This window comes from Alligator sinensis, unplaced genomic scaffold, assembly GCF_000455745.1.
Source record: "Alligator sinensis unplaced genomic scaffold, ASM45574v1 scaffold121_1, whole genome shotgun sequence".
NCBI lineage: Eukaryota > Metazoa > Chordata > Crocodylia > Alligatoridae > Alligator > Alligator sinensis.
In genome coordinates, this window is record NW_005841910.1 from 3,113,798 (window position 1) to 3,126,297 (window position 12,500).

The window sequence follows — 12,500 nt, forward strand, 5'->3', positions numbered from 1 at the left end:
GGGGGGGGAGGAGAAAAATTTCCATTTCATTGCAACCCTGTTATTGTTTACTTTACCACGCACATCCTAATATGGTTACCTCCCTGTCAAAGCGGCCGAGCCAGGGGCCGAGGGGCCCCCTCAGGGAGCAGCTTTAACTGCGTCTCACACAATAAGAAACAAACGGCACAACTCCGCAAAAGGCTTCCCGGAAAATAAGTGTCAAATAAATCCTAAAGAACTCTTCCTTCTGCCACCCAGCTCCGTGCATGTAAACCTGCTTCCTACCACGCTGCCCGAGCCGAGCCCCGTTTGTTTGGGAATGTAAGGCACTGGTTTTTGGGGGGGTTGTTTTTTTTAAACATTTTTTTCTTTCTTTTTTTTTTTTTAATTTTTTTTTGCAATGCATCGGAGGGCTGTGGATGAATTCCTTGAGACCTAGCTTTGCATGTGCCTTTCGTGAGTTATGTTTGCCGGAGCCTTTTATTAGGGACATTAAGGTAAGGATGTTGATTTAGCCTGGGACCTTTGTCACTCAAACTCACGCTCATCAGTGGTATAGACGTTTGTAAAGAAATGCCGCGGAGGTCTGGCAGCCCCTCTCCTAAACAGTGATGTGTTGTGGCTCTTAATTGTCACGCCTGGATTGGGGAAAAAATGCCACTAGTTGTAGATGTTGGTGGAACAGAGGTGCACTCACTCCAGTGTAAACACGGCTGTAAATACTCCATGGTGCTACCAATTGTCAGCTAGAGCAGTTTCTTTTAGAGGCTTTTCAGTTATTTCTTCTCCTCTACTTGTGGTTTGTCTGAACCTTCTTGGTCGTTCCAAAATCCTCATGGTCTTGAGGCTTGCCAGTTATTATCTGCAACACCAGAACAAAGGTAGGCTGTTAAACTGTGTGCTCCGGGGGAGGGACAAGTTATTTTTGGATGGTTGTCTTCCTAGTGCATGACTGGTTGACCTAAAAGGAGAAAAAAATCCTCCATGGAGTCTAGGAATGAGTGAGCATGCACTGTAAGAGCTTTATGTAGTGTAGTTTTATTTTTATGCAACTTAAAGAAGCAGCATCCTCTTTCTTTCTTTCCTTTTTTGCCTTTCTTTCCTCTTTCTTTCTGCCTGTCTTTCCTTTTTCTTTTCTTTCTCTCTCTTTCTTTCCTTTGCTTCTCCTTCTTTCTCTCTTTCAATGGGCTCTCTTTTTCAGAGAACCGGCATGGCTGAAGTACTTTTATCTGTGTAGTCCATTGATTTTTTTTTTTTTTTTTTTTAAACAAGATGATGTGGGGCACGTGTGATTTCTACAATGCACAGACTTCTTTCAGCAGCTGTGAATTTCTATTCAGATTCGAAACAGGATTTCCTAGGGGTGACACACGAGTGGGTTATTCACGCAAGGATTTCAACTTTTTGCCTGGCATGATTTTAAGCTACCAAAGCCTTGTTGTTTTTTGTGAGCATCCCAGTGCTTTTATGCCCTGAACAGAGTTGCGTTATTTATTAAACCCTCTGTTTCAGTGTCATTTTTGATGTACACTCTGTGTGTTCAGCCACAATGGATGCTTTTCTGCAAACTAAACTGCTCTTAGCTGTCTTATATTTTGGGGTGTGTTTGGGAATTAAAAAAAAAAAATATATATAATAGTAGAAAACTGGAACACTTCCACATCCGGCTGTTCAGAGGTGTCTGAAACCCTGTCTGCCTCTCTCCTAGAAAGTACAAGTACAGAGAACAAATTCAGAATTTAGTGCCGGGGCAAATTAAACCGTGGTGATAGATACAACATTATCCTATTGCATTCGTTCTCACAGGCTTGAAAAGGCAAGCAGCCTTTACCTAAATAAGGTGTCATTCTGCTAAATACCTGTCCTATGCTTCATTTTTTTTTAACTCCCCAGGTTATTGCGTGGCCCCCTGTGGATTTTTAGGGACGTCTTAGTTCTGGAGCAAAACTGGAAGGCTGAAATTTTCTTCTTCTTTTTTAATGATTATGTCTTGTTACAGTCTTGCTGCTTCCTTTCCTTTTCCTTTTATTTATTTTTCCATTGAAGTGCACAGCCCAACCTGCTCCTAGATGAAGCTCTTCTTCAAAATGTAAAACCGAGTCATTTAATATAATCAAACTTTTGTGCCCCAAAACTTTCTAGCCTAGAATGCTGGGGACTGCATTTTTCCTTTTTTAATTGAAGCAGAACAGCAGTAAACACAAATACATGTATTTTTTAAAACCCATGTGTATCATTTTAAATGCATTTATATATATTTTTGCTTTTGGGGCCGTGGAACGAGTGATAGGAATTAGTAGCCTTTAATTAGACGTGGAGATATTCACATTTTACAGGGATTTATGTTAGAACATGGAATGGCGGGTGGCTTGTTTCCTCATTATGAATACTCCCTGCACATAATGAGGTTCATCATTAGTTGATGGAGTGAATTTGCCCTAGCTCTACCTTGAAAGGCACATAATTTACATACTACTTCAGAGCTTAGGCTTTAATGGATTCCTCGATGAATAAAATGAAAAGCTACTTTCTTTAAATTTTTGAACACTGTTTTGATAATACAGATTTAATAAGACATTCAGTTTGCTTGTTAAGTATATTTGAAAGTGCATGCCTCGTTGTCGTACAAAATATACTTTCCCCCTTGTTTTCTAGAATATTTGGTGTAAGGCACGGTCAGACATATCAACGCCGATATTTGGGGAGTCCCAGGGGGATTATTTTGTTTCATACACGCAGCCTTCCTTTGACACTGCTGCTTTGCAATTGTGGCCTTGTGCCGTTAAGGTTGTTACCAAAATCAAGGGCATTAAAGCTCACCTCCAGGATTGAAATAAGATCTAGTATGCTTCCTGGTGCATTAAAATTCATTTTGCATGAGAAGTGTTTTTTACTGTATATTTACTGTATACATTTGCAGTGATTGATCTATCGAAATGTGTTACTGACTGTCAGGCTGACATTGACAAAACCACTAGTCCCACCTTCCTATTTATTTTAATGAGACGAGAACAGCAAAAACTTCCCTAGTACAGTTCCACCTTCGAAACTGCTGTGTAGATATGATTAGATTAGAGTAAATTGAATTGTAGGCTGCCTAATATGTTATCATGTCATCAGCTTACTAGAGTACTGGTCTACTGTATGGAGTTAGCAAGACATCTTTTTCTCCTCTCCCCTCCCCATTCTTCCCCCCCCCCCCCCCTTCCCCCCCCCCCCCCCCATTTAGAGGAAGGGGGGGAGAAAATACAGGAAAGACTTAGCACCCAGCAAGTTTGTAGCAGTGAACGGAGCATAAGGAGCGTGTGTGTGTGATAGCATGTTATTGAACACGTCCTTTGCTCCTGGCAGGCCGGTCACCCTTGTGTTGTTATCAACAGTTCACGCCGGAAGTCGAGAGCTGGTCTCTCTACTTTGTCACTTTTCCTTGCAGCAGGAGAGTGGAAATACGAGGCAAAGGCTTGTTTTGATAGAATGTTTTATTACCTGAAACGACGAGCATATATTAACATTAATAGAATAGTCCGTGTCATTCTTTTTTAGGTAATTTACCTCCGCCGCAGACCTGTCTGCTTCAAAATCTTTCTCTGTTCTAAAACATATATTTGTTTAGGGAGTTTTCATTGAAGTGTACATGACAATTACAGCTGTTCATTAACAAAATTGGGTATTTGTTTTAAACTTTAACCAATCACTTTGATATGCTAATTATGGTGTAATTTAATTTGAGCCCTGTAATGATGATGCCGTTATTATGGACATAAATGATGCAGTTAAGCTGAGAGTAATCTCATTTGCATACTGTACATGCCAGTAAATTAAGCCCTTTCTTCGACGGCTTCAGCTTTAATTTTCCACTTCTTTTCACACAGCGCCTTTTCAGCCACTCTCTTATAAGCCCACTTTGTAATAGTGCTGATGACTGTTTGATGTGGAGAGTTGCCGCACCACAATAATGCAAGACACAAGATGTAACATTTAAAGGATTCATTATCTTACTGAGTGTTCCTTTAAGAAGCTGGGATTAACAGGGTTTGGAAGTGTCCTCTCTGCTGAGCAGCAAAGGTCTTATGACAAACAAAATGCACTGGTTTGGGTACATCCCGTAGATATAAAAAAAATCCCAATCCTATCCCTACAAGACCAGTCCCAAGCACCGTCGTTGTAAAACTGCAGTCCGTTTGACCTTTACTGTACAGTATTGTACTGTAATGCAGTTCTGGAGAGAAGTCACTAGATAACCACAGTTTACAACACTATGGAGATGTTAGCACACCAAATCATTTCTAAAATTAAGCATATGGCCTCCAAAACCTGCCTATAGGACACGTAATAATTAGGAATGAAGATCTGACTGGCTTATCTCAGCCATTCTGTTTAATCGCTCATTTTTGCCTTCTGTGGATTTGATGTGGATTAGGCCTGATATTATTGTAAGTTGAATTTTTAAATATCAGTTTTAGAAATTAAATTTGCCTCCTGATTTTTCTCGGCGTCCCCGTTTTCAACTAAGCACGAGCCACCCCAACCAAATTAAAAAAAAACAGTGTGCAAACAGTTGAAAGCTGATTTTTTTTTTTTTTTTTAATGAGTTTTACCGATCTAAAATATTCTTAAAACCACCTGGCATGCACAGAAATCACCTGAAATAAACGGGGCTGATGATTCTTGCTCCGTTTAGAGCCACTGTCCTGGTTAGTTATTGTCATGGTTTGATACCTTTGGACCTTTTTAAAGTCCATTTCTAGTGTTAACTAAAGCCTTTTATTAAAACCCTGCAATCTTTTCCTTAAGCAGTCTCTAGTGACCAAAAATAGTTTCTGCTGTTGCCTACAAACCTGCAAGTTAGTCACTTCCTGGGTGTCACAGGTGTTGAGTGCTGAAGCACACTCCTTCCTAACTCCTTCACCCCTTTATGGCACACAGCAAACACAGGGGCGCGGTGTTTGCCAACTGTCCAGCATTTAATGAGCGTGCAGGTTTTATGGTTCTTTCCTGCACTTCATCTCAAGTCCATGCGTCTCCCATATGCTTTTCATGCCAGTTTTGTTGTTGTTCTGGAGGGGGACTGTTGCTCGAGCGCTCTGGCAGTCTGCAGGGTTGCAAATTCTTTGCAAGAATTTTCAGGCTGACAAAGGGTGTTTGTACCCAAAAGCTTGCAAAGAAGACTTTTTCCAACTATTTTAGTTGGTCTAATAAACGATGTTGGATTTACCCAAAGAACCGTGTCTGCCTATGGCCTTGGACCAACACGGCCTATGGCCTTGGACCAACACGGCTACAACTTGCACCCCTGGCAGTCTGAATTCACTGCCAGCAGTGTTGCAGCAGTGAAGAACTGCCTGGCTGTGATCTAATTGCTTCCTGCCCGGGTTGGACCCCACCTCTGTGTGGCAGAAAAATGGCAACTGGTTCCAACAAAATGTGTTGGGTTTTTTTGTTTGTTTTTTCCCCTCCCTCCCCTGTGGCTTTGAGCCTGTGGTGTCATTTCCCCATTAATCCACACTTGTTTTCCCACCTAGAGCTAGGTCGATTTGTGCTTTTGGTAACTTCCTTGTTCTGCATTGCAACATGCTTGTTCTCCTAGTTTGAGAAGTCCTGGCAGGTTGCTGCAGATTTCTTTGCAGCATGATTTCGGTATTTTTTCCTTCCCTGCCTATATCTACGTGCAGTTGGTCCGAGGATGGACACTTAGGGGGCTCATTGCTGCAGTCACCTCTAATCAGTCCCTTGGTCTTCACTCACGGCAAAGGATTGAAGTGGATACCAGAAAATCATCTTGCCTCTTTAGAATAGGAAACCCTTTCACCGTGGTGGCGGTTTGACTCGGTAGGGGTTTTGCTGCTTCCAGGTTTTAGTTTGAATATCCAGTCTTGGTGTCCATATCTGAAGCAAAGTGTGTATGCGGTGTGGGAAGGGAATTTCAGCTGTTATTTCGAGGAAAGTTTCCATAGCTCCTCCCCGGAGATCTTTCTCCTAGCTCAAAGTCAGAGACAAAGGACATTTTTCTTCTGTCTTTGCTGACCCTTTCTTCTTCACAGGTGTGTGAAACTTAGTGATTCCCTCCCCACTTGTGTTCAGAGCCCTTGGCCGCCTCTCAATCTCTTGAGGACTTTCAGTTGCTGATATCGCCACATACCTGGTAACTCCACTTATCTCCAAAGGAAAAAAAAGAATGAGGGAAATCAGGGTTTCTCCTTTCCTAAAATAATATAACGCAGACAGAAGTCTCCCCATCCACCCCAAAAGGCCGTGTATGGAAAACTCCAGATACTAAAATCACACTAGCAGAGTCTATCAGTAAGATCTGTTGGATTTCCTGCAAGGAGCTCTTGGCTTCAACTCTCCTCTCCGTCCTCTCAGCTCCGTCCTCTCTCATCCACTAAGTCTCCTTTTTCCCTTCCTCTGGAAGGCCACACGTCTGTTGTCTAAGGATGCCTCTGTGTGCTAAGAAAGTATTATAGCCCAAGTCCTTGCAGGAATATGTAGTGTCTTCTAAATCTTTAATGGCCAAAATGTAGGCAGGTTGACCATGCACGCTGTCATCTCTGGAGATATAAATTAATCCATTTTGCTGCCTTCAGTCAGTTAGTGGCCATAACAACACAACGCTGAACCCTGTAAAATTGCTGGTGTGTCAGCAGGGCACATCCCCGATCACTCAATTATGATCCTAAGCAGTGCCAGACTGTCATGTTGGGCTCTCTTTGCATGTGCTGGATCCTAGGTAGTATATAGCTGGGTAGCCACTATATTGCCATGCTGCAGGTCAGCGCTGCCCAGCTCGGCAGAGCTGTTGGCCACGTGCAGGAGAAGGTGTGGTGCATCTCAGTGCGACATCACCAAGCTCTGCAGGTGAGCCGTAGGCATGCATCTCCGAGCTCCTCCTTAGGGAGAGGCAGGGGTACGTGCATCCTCCAGAATGGTTTCACTTCGTTGCTGTTTGAAAGCTGCAGCCATTAAAAACATCCTTAAAAGCTGTGTCAGGCAGAGACCTTTTCTCTCATTTGTTTTAGTGGAGCAAACACCTTCCCTCCCTCTCGCAGGAACTCCATTCTCTATAAAGAAACCCACCTTGTAAAGATCCCCTTGCTCCTACCCAGCCCCCCAGTTTGCCTTAACTCTTATCCTTATTGAAGTTTTCAGCAAGTTTCTCCTTTCGCAGCTTATAATACATGCCAAGCAGTTTGGGGAAATCAAAGTGATGCCAGGTCAGACAGTGCGCTGAGCTGTGCTTTTGAAGGGGGGTTTGGTTGATTTGAACAAAGCTGCGACTGTTGGGTATGACTGGTCTTTGCAAACGCTTGTTTTGTGGAGTTTGAAGTTTCCTGGGAAATGTTGTTTGGTTTTTTTTCCCCTTTCCTTTTTTGTATGAGATGCCTTTGCCCTCAGCTTTCTCCCGGCAGGAAAAAAGAGACCTTCATACCCTTGCGGGGAAAGTAAAGCACTTGCACCAAGCAACTGTTCCAGGTTGGGAGGCAGTTTACTACATACTAATAATACTCCAAAGTGGGGGAAAAAAAGTTTTGGGCATCAAGGAGCCAAAAGCAGGAATTGCCCTTCAATGAACGGATTCGCTGGAGTCCAGATATTTGCATGGGAAACCTTCCTTCTTCCACAATGCTTTTGGAAATACTAAGATCAATACTCATACAGGCACAAGCCTACATGGCTCAGGGAGTCTCCTTGCAAGCTAGAGCACCTTCGTTTCAGCGCTTAGTTTTCTTGCTTTCAGTCTGTCATCCGTTCTGTACGTCATCAGAAAGATCTTGCTGGTTTAGTAACAGCTCTTGGGCAGCAAGGCAGAAATATTCAGCTCGCTGGTACATCTAGGAGCCTCTTGGGAACAGGACAGGTTGCTACAAGGAGACCAGGGCAAGGTATGGTATTACCGGGCTGCCTTTTTGGCTTCTACGTGCTTTGAGGCTTCTCGGCACTGATTTTAAGAGAAGAAAGGCTTTTTCCTTCTCAGTAGTTCTCTGACTTAGTGGCACGTAGTGGTGCCTGTGAGGACAAGGCCTTCTCATTCCTAAAAGGGAATCGCAGGGTATTTATACACATATCTTTTTTTTCCCACGATGCAGCGGAAATCCTCCGCTTTGGAGCAGACTCGATTAATCGCCGCGCCGCATGCAGTTGTATAAGCGGCAAAATGCGCGTCAGTGCGCAGAAACTGGTGGCGGTGCGCTTTTCAATTAAAGCACCTCCGAAGCGTTTTAGTTCAGACGCGCACCACTGCCATTTTCTTCGCGCTGATGCGCTTTTCGTGGCTTATACAAGTGCAAGTGTCGCAGTGCCAGGCGCTTTTCAGAGCGCCCCGCGCTGCGGCGCTTGCACGGGTCAAAATGCCCATGGATACTGAGCTCGTGCCCTGAAATAACCAGAGAAAAAGCTGTTCTCAGCATGAAGCTCTGTACTTTATTGGGCCCTGAGTTTTCTAAAATTGAGTGTCCTGAAAACTGATTAAAAGCCCTACAAGTTTCTTTCATAGAAGGTGTGCTCGCTCTTGCTCTTGCATGCTCTCTCTCATTCTGTCTCGTGTCTACATTTATAAAAGCAGATCTCCAGTGCCGTGCGCACGTGGACCCTCCCACTGAAATACACTCCTCCCCTTCAGCCACTCCAACTGCTGGCTGCTCCCCGGGGGTAGACAAGGCGAAAACTACCTTGAGAGTGCTGCTCTTCTGCGTATCTGAAAGAATCCACCTGACTGCGGATGTCAGCTACTAGGCTTGGGAGATACACGCCGAGAGTAAAATAGCAGGAGGCAAGTCCTGTAGTTGGTACGCTGCATCTGTGAGTGCTTGGTGCTCCTGCCTGTGACACTTCTTTTTCCAGCAGTCCTTTCTCCTGCGATGGGAGCATGTGTTGCCCCAACTAGCCAACAACCGACAAGGGTGTAGCGGGACCGAGAGCTGAGCTTGCGCTGAACAAACATGTTGGGAGCCGGAGCAGGGAGGTGTGCTGGGCAGAACTGCTAGTAAGAGGATTTCATGTGAAGCAAGCTCCTTGCTGCTTCCCTGGCCCCCATGGTCCTCACCGTGCCGGTGTATAGCTCTTATTTCTGCCATTAAACTCCAGCCCTCACTGAATGGCAAACTCTGAACGGCAAACCAAGCTCTGCTTTGATCCCTTGCACTTGTTTTAGGAGCAATTTCCCGCACCATTTATGTGGCAACAGAATTTGGCCCTGTGCCTGCCTGGTCCCCAGCTCCCCCAAAGATGGTCTTTGGGAGGAGCAAGGACCAGGTCAGCAAACCCCGCGGCTATGCACAGTCACTGGGAGTCTCCTGGGATCATTCTGGAAAAGTGACCAAGACCAAATCCTCCAGTCCTGTGGTCTAAATTGTGTTGTGTTAAACTCTAGGGATTTAATGTGGATTTGCCCTAGTATTAATGATGGGCCAGACAACGTCCTCTTGGGACTGATATAGTCTCTCTTTAAGGGATCCTAGGCATAGCCATAAGCAAGGGGAGTCCTTAACAGCCCTAATAGGCTGGGGCATTTGAGGCCAAGGCCAGTGTCCCAGATGGTCCTATATTTGCAGGGATGCATTTGCACCAATGCATCCCTGAAATCCTCATGACTCCTACAGGGTTTGAGGTTCGAATGTTCCTCTAGGACTCTGGAAGAAACTAGAGCTTTCCCCAGCCTTTGTCCTGTAACAGGACTTGGAGTCTAAGTTTGATAAAAACATGTTGTCCCATGCCTCTCTGAAGTCTCAGTGCCTTCATTTAAGGAGGTCTTTTGTCAGATGCAATAATACTGTAAGTGAGGAGGCTTTACAAGTACTGCATGTAAGTTAAGAGTCTTGCAGAAATTCTTGCGGGTACCACTTTACGCTGATAGCTGTTGCATTTATCTGGCACTCCTGGTTTGTAAATCCTTGGCAGTCTGTTGAAGGAACATACTGATGATGCTGCCTGGCTGTCTTCATGTTGTATCCCAGAGAAACAACCTTACACACATTGAAGCTGCGCAGGGTCTTGGGAGTAAAATATAATTTCCCTCAACTCCTTCCATTCTTGTAAAATAGGTGACAGTGAATATAGCACTACTTTTGACAGCCAAAAACTCCTAGGGCTTTCCCTGGTATTCAGAAACAAGTGCAATGTGTGGCTCTAGACCCACTGCAGAAATTCAGAAGATGAAATCTAAAATGTTAGAGAAATAGTGTAGTAAATTCTGTAATCACTATTTAGATGATTAGTAAAATCTAAAATGTTAGATAAATAAAAGTGGAGAGCTCCTTGCAGCAGCCACCTTGTTCCTCGTCTTCCACGAGAGCCCTGTTTGAGAGTGTTTAGAAGCATTACTCCAAGTGCTGAAATCAAACTTGGATATCGGTGGATGTGCCAGCAAAATGAAGCATCATAGCTGTATGACTAGGAAGTCCATGCACAGAAAGAATGAAGCCTTCTCAGGGACTAAAAAGAACCTAAATCACGTGTAGGATCTGGAACATATAGGCTGGCTGAATGAAATGATGATAGAAAGATAAACCAGTGCAAAAAATGAAAGCCCACGGAGTTTCTATGGGAAGAAGCCCTGATCCCTTTGCTTTCCTGGAGTACATGGCTGCCTCCGTATTAGATTTAGAAGTGCAAGATGACTGTATAAATGTGGTTAAATATCATAGGATTCCGATCAAAGGGTCAATTACAAGTAATAAAATAGGAAATACAGTTATTGCTACTATTTCAGATCTCTGAGCCTGAGAGAATCTTAGCAGCCAGGAGGGAGGGAAAAGATTTAATATTCAGAGAAGTAAAACATCCCCAGATCTCAGCCAGTTGAGTCCTAGGAGAGCTTTCCTAAAAGAGAGCATTGAATTCAGTGACGATACTATAAAAAAACGAAAAAAATGAAAAAAACAGGTGTATATATATATTTTTTCAAATGTAGCTCAGTGATGGCATTATAAAAAAACAAACGCAGGTGTATATTTTTTTTTGTATAGTTTTTTTTTTTTTTCTTCAAATGTAGCTAGTGAACCTAAATTTAAATCATAGGGAAAAAAAGGTGAATTGAAAGCTTCTGCAGAAAAACAAGAGTGGTGTTAGACATCGTGTATAACATCAGCACATAGGCAGTGCTTGCTGCCATTCCTGGCTTTGGGGTCATGTCTGGCCGTGCCGCACCCTGGGCAGATGTGGCAAGCCGTGTGATTGAAAGCCTCCACTTGCCAAATTCGTGGTCTGTGCGATGCAAATGGTGTGGTGGCTTTCAAGTCTTTGAGGGGCGACATATTGTAGTCCCAAAGGAGCCGTTGGTGTATTTTGGCATTCAGCTGCATCTTTAACATAATAAAGGCTCCTTTTGTGAAAATGTGCCTCTGTTTTACGTTACTGCAGGTCTGGACAGTGCTTGTCACTGTGAACTGGAAAGTGCCTACAGACAGGCCTGGGCAAACCTCACCGCCCAGCACCCTCGAGCCCGGTTTTGGCATTCGGTGTTCTCCAAAGGGAGGGACTGTAGCTCTTAATCCTGTAATAGCCAGCTTCTTCAAGGGATCATCTTGTATCCTCCCACGTGTTAGAGTCTCACTTTCACTTGAGAGCTTGAATATTTCTCTCCCAAGGCTGTATAAATCCTCCTTCAAACTTCGCTCCTCCCTCACTTGCTCTTGGTTATTCCTTTGCCCAGGAGCTGGGTGAACTTGGCAGTTCCTTCCAGGTTTCTCTCACCTTTGCTCCCTGTTCTAGTTTCTCCTGGAGAAATTGGCATTTCCTTCCCATGCTATATTAAGCCTCGTTCCCCTTCCCAGACTTGAATCGCAGCAGTTCTCCGGGCTCTTCAACATCCAGAAGACACTATAAATGGAAGGGCTGAAACCAGATGTTCTCTCCTTGCATAACCCAGTGTGGCAGGACTTGCAGAGTTGATGAAATGTCTAGTCCAGGTTGGAGCTTGTTTCCCCCGCATGGCTTGGGTGGAAACCCAAGGGGAGGAACTTGCACAGAAATGCACCCAAAAAATGTCTTACCTGCTGGCTGTTTCCTGTGAACTCCCTACATCACTACAAATGCTCATTAAGGGCAAGGGAAGTTAGGACCGTCTCCTGTCCAGCCATGAGAACCTCCAACACAAACGGGTTTGGGCCTTCCCTGAAATGCCTCCGATCTGCAGGTACTTGGCTGTATAGTAGAAGCAAGTCTCCATCTATTGGTTTCCAAAGGCAAGCGGCAGCTCACCTGGCACAGCTGCTCGTTGCATTGAGTTTTCAGCTTGCGTTCAGAAAGTCTCGTCGCTTGTATTTGAAAATCACCCCCTCGGCTTGCGGTTTCCCTCCCACAAGGGTGGTAGAGCACCCAAGAGAGAGATGTGTCCTGTTCCCAGCGCTGCTGTTGACTCCCTCTGTTACCTTGGGTAGCACTGATGACCTAGCAAAACACTTAAGTACATACTTAGCTTCATTAGGCCTATGCAAATGTTTAAATTATTTGTTGGATCAGGGCTGGAGCTGCTCTGTGTCCCAGTAGCTCCATTTGTGAAACAGGAATAAAACAACCCTGCT

At 44.2% G+C, this 12,500-nt stretch overlaps 1 protein-coding gene across 20 annotated transcripts in view; it reads left to right on the top strand.

The window, feature by feature from the left end:
* Positions 1-12,500, top strand: part of FOXP1 (forkhead box P1) — a 421,654-nt gene that overhangs the window by 195,608 nt on the left and 213,546 nt on the right. Inside the window, exon 1 of one of the 20 annotated variants that reach the window (XM_025198002.1) lies at positions 163-303. The exons of 17 other annotated variants lie outside the window; for them this stretch is intronic. The gene's annotated coding sequence lies outside the window, so the exon portion shown is untranslated. 2 more of the 20 variants (XM_025198001.1, XM_025198003.1) reach the window with 2 other exon arrangements.